The sequence below is a fragment of the Diospyros lotus genome, chromosome 10, assembly GCF_014633365.1.
Source record: "Diospyros lotus cultivar Yz01 chromosome 10, ASM1463336v1, whole genome shotgun sequence".
NCBI classification, from domain to species: Eukaryota; Viridiplantae; Streptophyta; class Magnoliopsida; order Ericales; family Ebenaceae; genus Diospyros; species Diospyros lotus.
Genome location: NC_068347.1, coordinates 10,505,686 through 10,515,186, shown reverse-complemented (window position 1 = coordinate 10,515,186; position 9,501 = coordinate 10,505,686).

Genomic DNA, 9,501 nt, shown 5'->3' with positions numbered 1-9,501 from the left:
ACCTAATCTTCTATGCCATAGATCCATAGAGTTATCATTCACCATAAGACAAGTAGCATCATTAACACATAAAGAATTCAGATTTAGCACATAAATGTTTCCTTCTCTAATGCCTTTTAAAACAATCTTATTTAAAGAATCTTTAATCAAGCACTCATTACCTTCAAATGCAACCATGTAGCCTTTGTCAATTAATTGACTTATGCTAAGCAAGTTGTAGGATAAGCCACTCACAAATAAGACATCTTCAAACATGAGTTTAGAAGGATTACCCACATTTCCAATACCTACAATTTTCCCTTTTGAGCCATCACCAAAAGTAACATTACCTCCATGCTTTTTAGCTTTAAGAGACGAAAATAAGGTGGCATCTCCAGTCATGTGCCTTGAACATCCGCTGTCCAAGAACCATTGGCTTGAAGTACCTTTGGCCTTCAAGCACACCTATTAAGCAAATCAAGGAACCTTAGGTACCCAAACTTTGGGTCCTTGGGGGTTAGAGAACATGAAATCATAGCCATATGTATCAAATATATGTTCCTTAGCTTTTTGATCATTTAAACCCTTAGGAATCCAAAAACTCCTAGTTTTAACAACTTTATTATTTCTAGTTCTAGCTAGTTTTGCATATTTAGCTCTAGGGAGATATTTTGCTCCTTTAATGATTCTAGCATGATGCACACACCTAGAATGAGTAAGATGAGTGGAAGAACCAGTTTTTTGGATTTTCTCTTTTAGTTTACTAGGGTCAAAACCAAGACCAGCTTTTTCAAAATATGGTTTTTGAGATGCAAGCAAAGAATCCAATTTACTGGAACTCAAAGAGAATTTTAAAAATGATTTTTCCAAGTGCTCATTCTTTTCTTTTAAACATGTTATTTCATTTAGTAACTCAGAATGATCACATACAATGCATTCATGCTCCCTAAGACTATCAATAGTGTCATGCAATTCATTTATAGTATCTTTTAATGCACACACTTCATTTGGTTTATTTTCTTCCATTTTCCTAATTTTAGAGTTTAACTCATCTATTTCTTCCATGTACTCTTCCTCTTTCTTTTCTAATCTACCATTTTCTCTCTTAAGCTCCTTGATTTCTCTAATAGCCGATTTATGTTTTTTAAACAGAAAATCAAACTCTTCTAATAACGCATCCATTTCGGAAGTGTTTACCTCCTCATCTGTGGAAGATGAGTTCTTTTCTCCTTTGGTCATCAAACAAAAGTTGGCCTTTTCTTCTTCTTCATCGCTCGAAGATGATTCAGATTCACTAGAATCATCCCAAGTTGCTTTGAATGCTTTTCTATCTTTCTTCTCTTCCTTTCTCCTTCCTTTGGATCTACCCTTCTTTGATTTGGGACATTCGGACTTGTAGTGTCCAATCTTACCACACTTGTAGCAAGTAACCTCCACTTTCTTTTCATTTGAGGCTTCTACAGGCTTAGTCTTGCTGAAACTCCTTTTATTCTTTTTCATAAAGTTTCGAAGCCTCCTAGCCAACATGGCAATCTCCTCTTCTGAATCCTCCTCTCCATTGGATTCCTGTGCAACAGGTAAAGCAATTGATTTAGATTTTAAAGAATCTTCTTTGTTTTTATACCTGTTTTTGAGAGTAAGCTCATGTGTCATTAGTGAACCCATTAGTTCATCTAGTGACAACTTCTTAGTATCCTTGGCCTCTTGAATGGCTGTCACCTTTGGATCCCATGCCTCCGGTAAAGATCTTAGAACCTTTTGTACCTTTTCAAAATCTGAAAATGATTTACCAAGAGACTCAAGAGAGTTAAGAATATCAGTCAAACGAGTATACATTTCAGAGATAGATTCATTAGGTTTCATAGAAAACAATTCAAAATCATGTATGTACATGTTTATTTTTGTTTCTCTAACTTGACTAGTACCTTCATATTTTAACTCTAACTTCTTCCAAATTTCATAAGCAGATTTACAACACTGTACATAATTAAATTCGGATCTACTTAAAGCACAATGAAATGCACTCTTAGCCTTAGCATTTAAAGCAATTAATCTCTTATCTTCATCCGTGTACTTATCTCTACTCTTTTCTACTATCTCTTCTACTTCTCCTCTCTTTACCTTTTCCTTAGGGACATATGGACCATCTCTAACTATTTCCCACAAATCAAGACTATATGCAGTTAAAAAATCTTCCATCATTGTTTTCCAATATGCATAATCGGTGCCATCAAAGAATGGTGCCCTAGATAAAGAACGACCCTCATTTTCATAAAAACGTGAACTCGATGCCATGGATACACCTAGTGATGATTAATCACTCTCTTAGGAACCTCGCTCTGATACCACTTGTTGAGTTCTAACTTAGTCAAGAGGGGGGGTGAATTGACACCTTTTAAAAACTTTAATGCAAAACTTATGCACGTATATATATGAGAAAACAAATTTAATATAAACCAAAATTGTAGTTGAGAGTACGGGAGCACTTAAATACTAGATGGATAATATGATATCCGCCAGCTGTGCTAGTATGTGCTTAGATCCAATATACTCTTCAAATTACAACTTGGTGAAAAACATGTGATTTGAATGCACACAATAACAAGACTTTAAATAAACCAAATGGAATATTAAATGAGTACAAAGAATGATCAATTAAAGCAAATCAGAATATAATAGCCAACAAGAATGTAGGCCTTAGGATTTGGCCACACAAAAACAAAAACAAATAAGTATAATCAAGCAAGAATAAGTAAAGAGTGAAGAGAAGAAGGACACAGCGATTTATAGTGGTTCGGCCCTTATGGCTTACATCCACTACCTAAGGATTCCCTTCCTTAGGATTTTCAATCAAATCCACTATATGAAACTTTTCTTACAACCACCAAAGCCTTCACTTGGCTTCACCACCACCAAACTATTTCTGGAGTCGTGAACTCACTAGTTTGGATTTTGTACGCTCTTTACAAGATAGTAGAGATTGAAAAATAGGGTTCTCTCAAAAATAATACAATGAAGTGTAGAGAACTCTCTTAGTTTTCTCTCAAGAAGATAGAGAAAAAAAAAAGACTTGGAGAGAATGAGAATCTTGGCTAATGATGTAGAAAATGATAGGGCTTCCAAAAATTATTCCAAAGCCTTCAAGAGACCCTTTTATATAGTGCTAGAGAAGGCTTTCCTTGATCAATCTCAGCCCTCCATGTGTCAAGTCTTCAAGCCAATCTCAGCCCTTCATTTGAATTCTTGATTTTCCTTCTATAATCAGCTAACTTGATTGATCATCAAGATCTTTGACTTTTGTTGATCTCCAATCAGCCTTGAATGAGCAAATCAATTCCAATAATGCATGGTTGACTTTAAGGATTAAAATATCAACAAAATCCTTCATAATTCTTGCAAAATCGACCATAAATAAGAACTAATCAATTCTGACTTCTAGTTGAATCTTCAATCACCTTTGATTGTGCAATTGGCCCCTTAGCTTCCATAACAAGTATAGCTAATTTGAAATTTGAATTTAAACCTCCAAATGGTGGAAAATCCATCCAAATATTCTCAAATAATGAAGCAAATTTGTCCAACAATGAAGATATCAATCATAACTTCAAAAGCCCTTAATTGATCAAGTTTCCATACTAAAAATGTTGACAACAAGAAGAGAATCAATTTGTGTAGCTGAATATATGCAAGATATCCTTAGAATATTCTCCCATAATGAAGATATCAATTAGTCATAATGAGTAGGATAATTGATTCCATGATTTGAGTAGAGGATCCTTTTAATGAGATAGAATCAACAATAAAGGAAAGTAATATCAATCAAGGTTTAACTTTCAAACCTTAATTTCCTCTATTAATGATGAACAATAATGCTGAATCTTTAACTTCTCCATTTGAATGCAATTCAAAAATTCTTCCATATTTAACTAAGAAAAGAAGCTTCTAAGAACCTTTAAATTTACTCCATGATTCTCTTACCATATTTAGACCAACGAGAAGATGTAACCTTGATGAGTGTGCTCCATGTGGCTGCCATGTCATCAAAATGCCACATTAACAATGCCATGTCGCCAAGTTACATATATGGCAACTCCATATAGTGGACTACTCCAATCTCCTCAAAAACTTCCATATATATCTTTTGAACTTCCCATATATGAACAAGGATTCAATATATCTTCTAGACTTTCCATTCTAAGAAGAACTTTCCATTCATAGCTCAAATACTCAAATTTCTAGAAAGCTCTCTAAAAACTTGTTTCCATATATAATGAAATCTCTATATAAGTATAAGAAGTTTCTATATATAACCTGTGTCATGAAATCACTAAAGAATAGCTTTGTAAGCCTTATGAAGGCTTCATGCTTTGTTAGAACATAAAATATAAATTCACATTCACACATGCCAATTATCAATCATCAAAATCTACACTCAACAGTTAAGAGTTATGAGGGTTTATGAAGAGACATCCGAATGTGTGGGGCTTTGGGAGGCTAGATATTCAAATGGTGGAAGTATCATTCGAATGAGAGCAACCCCATTCGAATGGGGTGTGAGTCATTTGAATGGGGGGTGATCCATTCGAATGGTCTGTTTTGCTAGGTGGTGCTATTTCATTGTAACCCAATTTATACTATGTTCCAGCCTGAATCTTTCAAAACTTAAAACATAAAAGTTGTAGATATTTCTCTATTCGTTCTATATCATTTTGAATCACCTCAGTCAGAGTTCGGATGAGAGAGTTATGCTTAAAATTAGAAAGGGTGTCAAAGCTATCCAGAATTCATTTGAGCCTTCACATTCGAATGAGTTGCCTTTACATTCGAATAAGTCATGCGAAAATTGAAAAATTCATCCGAATGAGGGCACTGTTGCATTCGAATATCCCTATTTTTCCTTCAGCTTTTTATTCTACTATTCAAAATTCATTCGAATGGTTTGCTATGTCATTCGAATGCCTTCTCCATTTTATCAATTCTTCTATTAAAAGCTTCAAAACACATTCGGATGTTCCCAGATCATCCGAATGACTTTCATACAACTATATATATATATGTAAATATCATACGAATGCCTTAAATTATATTTGAATGCCTCCCTCAGCGATTCATATATATATATATCGCCTGATACCTCATTAATTCTGGAAACACGTAGAAAATTCTAGAACTGAAATATAAAAAAAAAATAATAAATATATAGAGAAATTGGGAAATAATTAGATGGATAAAGATGACTTATGAAGAAAATATAAAGAGAAATTTGTGAGAAAAATCTCACTGGAACAGAGCACTCTCCTTTTCTCTTTCTCGTAAATTCTCTGTTCTTCTTCAAACCCTCATTCTTCTTCTCACAGCAAGCTAGATCCTTTCAACCAAGGAGTTCTTAGTGGTTGATAAGTGAAATAAAAGGCAAGTTCTCTCTTCCTTCCTCTTTTCTCTTGGATTTTATTGTGTTATGGGTTGGTTACGTGTCTTAAGAGCATGATTGGGGTTAGGGTATTTAAGCTTGAGGGAAGGTTTCTAATAGCCATGTGGGGCTTGTTTCTCCCCACTAATCCTAGGGAATGGAGTTTTAAATGGAATTTTGCATGAGAGACTTGTTTATTCTTCATGCCCTGCTTAATATATCTCACTGTAAACTTGAGCCTACGCAAGAAATCCATAACTCAATGTTATTGGCTAACTATGTTGAACATATTTATAAACAGAGAATGACTATATATTGCTAATATACGTACTGTCATGGCATGTCCTGAATGAGTGATAATTGTGCATCATGAGCATGTCTTGGCTTGACCTCTTGCATAACATCTCATGAGTGTGCACGAGCATCAGTTCTTATTTTTAGCACACGTGCAATTTGTATGTGGCCACTTTATGTGTTTCATGTGCATTGGAAAAGGCATGGACATAAATGATTATGCGCGCTGCGGTTGTGTACCGCCTGGATTTATCCCCCAAAACCAGTAGGCATTAGCCTGACTGGGGTTACCCTCCTGCAGTGACGACTGAGGGGCACGCCCAGTGGTGACGACCATGGGTGAGATTATATATATATATGTATTTATGGCTATAGCCTAATATATGAGATAGGACCTATGGCCCACATGGTATCACAGTTTCTCTGGTTGCTAGACTCAGCTACAGACTGGTATGTATTATGATGCATTTTATTTGCTATGTGAGGCCACTAGCCATTTATATGTTGATAGACTTATATGTGTGTTATGCATGACATTATCATTATATGTGTGAGTGTAACTCCTGAGTTATCACCTGTCATTTCCGTCGATATGCATGTTCACCACACTTGTATCCTATTATTATCTGCCATGCTCTTTCTTCTTATTTCTTATGCTTGCAGAGCTTTGTAGCTCACGTTGTACTCTCCTCCATTCTAGGTAAAGGTAAAGGTAAAGAGGTGGCAGGTGGGGAGTCAAGCAAGAAGGATGGGTAGACATGTGCGCATGTGGGTCCCCTCTTGATCTAAATGGTCTTGGGAAGCTGTGTTGGTTGATGTATAGACATTATTTTGTGTGTAATGTAACTCAAAGAAAAGTTGTGCCTATACCCCTTGGAAGTATTTATTTTGGGTTTGAGTTTGATGGATGTTAAATATATGCATGCATGTGGCTAAGTGTTGTTTTGTCTATGTTCCCTAGCACCCGCTTTTCCAGGTTGCCTTGGAATGGGATAGCTTGGGGAAGGGGGTGTTACAAGTTTATTGGCTATAATTTTTTATATTAAGTAAATTGATACTTGAGTGGATCCATCATCTACTCTAGTGGGGATTCCTGATACTCGATTACTTTTTTAGAAACAAATACCTAGTTTCTATTAGTTCAAATCTACTCAAGTGAGCATTTTTCTCACTTGATTCCAAAAGAATAATACTCGATTGCATGCTTTTTGATACTTGAGTAGAACATACACCACTTGATTATATATTCCTCTTACTCAATTACTATTCCAAATATAGAGAATAACACTTTGTTCAAAGATTCTCACTCAAGTGGGACATTGAATACTCAATTACAAAGTTGTTTTCACAACCAATTGTAATTTTAACTTAGATACTCGATCTAGACATATTTGATGCTTGAATTAAGCTATGTTCTAACTCAAATAAAGGTATATTTCTTAGCTATAACAGACTATCAGGGTGTTACAGTAGCTTTGAAAGATATAAGATTTGTATAACACATATTTGAGTAGGTTTTTGAAACACTCGATTAATCTAAAAATATATTGAGTAATTGATTCAAAAGCTATTTTTGATCGAAGCTAGGTGAAGAAGATTTAAAAGAATGTTTGAATACTTTGCCTTCAAAAGCTTCAAAAATACATAAACTTAGTTTAACAAAAGGCTTTTGTACTTAGCTGAACTTTCAAAATATTTTCTCAAAACATTTTATATCAAGCTCGATTGTTATAAAACTAGATTTGCTGTTTTGAAGAATATAAGAGTATAAGAGTTCGAAGTTCTCCAATTTAAAGAAGAATATATTTATAAGCTTCATACTCCTTAATTAACCAAAATCAATAGTTAGATGTTTTAAAAGACTTACATAATCATATGAGTATGAGGTTTTCCAATATACATATATAAAAGGATTTTTATAAAATGTTTTAGAAATCATCAATAAACCAAATTTAAGAAAAATATATTTTTCAAAATTATTTTCTCCATAATTCAAAATACAAATTTCTCAACAACTCGATTACAAATAATCTCTACCCAATTAAAATGATAGGACTTGTTTGATTTAGCTTTAAGGCTTATTTTAATGAGATCATTACTGTAACGACCCGCTCCCACTTACGGGCGCCACCGGTAAATAATCGACCAGATTACTCACCCGACAACCACAACTGAAGGGTTGGACTATGTTTCAACAGGAAACGCCCTAGGTGGGAACTAGGCTTCGTCCTTCCCTTCGCTCCACTCAAGAATCGATCCCAACTCAAATAAGAAAAATCCAGCGGACCAAGACCCGAAACCTGAGTGAGCTTCACCTCTCTTCAGCTCACCCCATAACAAGCCAGAGGTGACCCAGGCACAAAGCTAGCATACAAACACTTCGCTGAGTATTGGGGATTTATGAGAACATACCTTGCTGATCTTGACTCGGCCCGAAACTTGGCTTTACCAACTATGCCACATTCAACGAGCAATCTCACAATCATCTATCACACTATGATAATTACACAATTAAATACATTTAAGCTCAATGACATAGACATTTACTCACAAGGGTATACATACACCACACCCCCTGGCTACATACAAGCAATATCAAATATACATAACTCAGGCAACACAGCTAGTTGCCACAACAGCCTCCCGGCGCCATCCCTGCTTGCATCCAGACTTTCATCATCTACACATGAGGTAAAACCTCATGAGTCATAAAGACTCAATAAGGGTGCAATGCATGTAAATATGAATATAATCATGTTTATGTATGCCAAATGCATGCAAATGAGGCTAGGCTCACACATTCTCACAACCCACTAAGGTTTGAGGCATCAACCTATCAGCCCCCACCACTAGTCCTCCTTATGGCCATAGGTCCACTAGGTCTTGCATCACACAAGATATAACCACTACATGCTAATGCAACATAAAAACATTATCAAACACATTTACCAACTTGCAAGGCCACCTCCACATGGGGCCATCCCTTACCTGGCTCGAAGCCTCCTCTCTGCCTCGGCACGAACTCCCGCCTGAACTCCGAGCTCTTCTAGGATCATCGCCTCCTTGGACGAACCTAGATACAAATACACCCAAACCCAACTCTATCAACATCCGGCATTAAACCAATGCCCTCAATTTCGCCACACATTGCAAAATCACCATCAACATTATTTCCAAACAACGAACCACGGCATACATCATCCGTTTAATAATTTCCAACCACCCCGTCACGGGGTTAAATCCAACAACATTACACAATTCAATGACTCACATAAAGGAAGTATTCCAAAAAGAATTTATTTACTTACCTCGGTTAAATCGAGAAGAGAAAATCGGTTAATCGCCCACGCCGACGTTGCTTCCCGAGCTACCATCACATGCTCGAAATCCCATTCTCGAGCTTCCGGTATGCTCTACGAGCCTCAATATAATTTCCAGGACCTTTCCCCAATTTTCTGGAATTTTTCGGGATTTTTCCCCTATTTTTCCAGATTTTTCTCATTTTCTATTTTCTTTTTTTTTTTTCTTTCTCTTCTCCTCTCTTTCTCCCGCGCGCAGCCACTGTTCTTCTTACTTCTTCTCTGGCGCGCGCACAGCGCCTGTGCGCGCCTCCTGCCACCGCCACGGCTCCACCAGCCCATGCCGCAGCTCCGACCACCACCGCCGGCCGCTCCTGAGCATCGCACGAACGCCAGCCGTCGGCCATCACTGCCGCGGCTGGCTTCCCTGCGCGCTGCAACACCAGCGTGCGCGACTGCCATGGCCGCACTAGCCCAGCTCCGCCGCTGCTGCCTCTGGCTCCCCTTGCCAATGCCGCC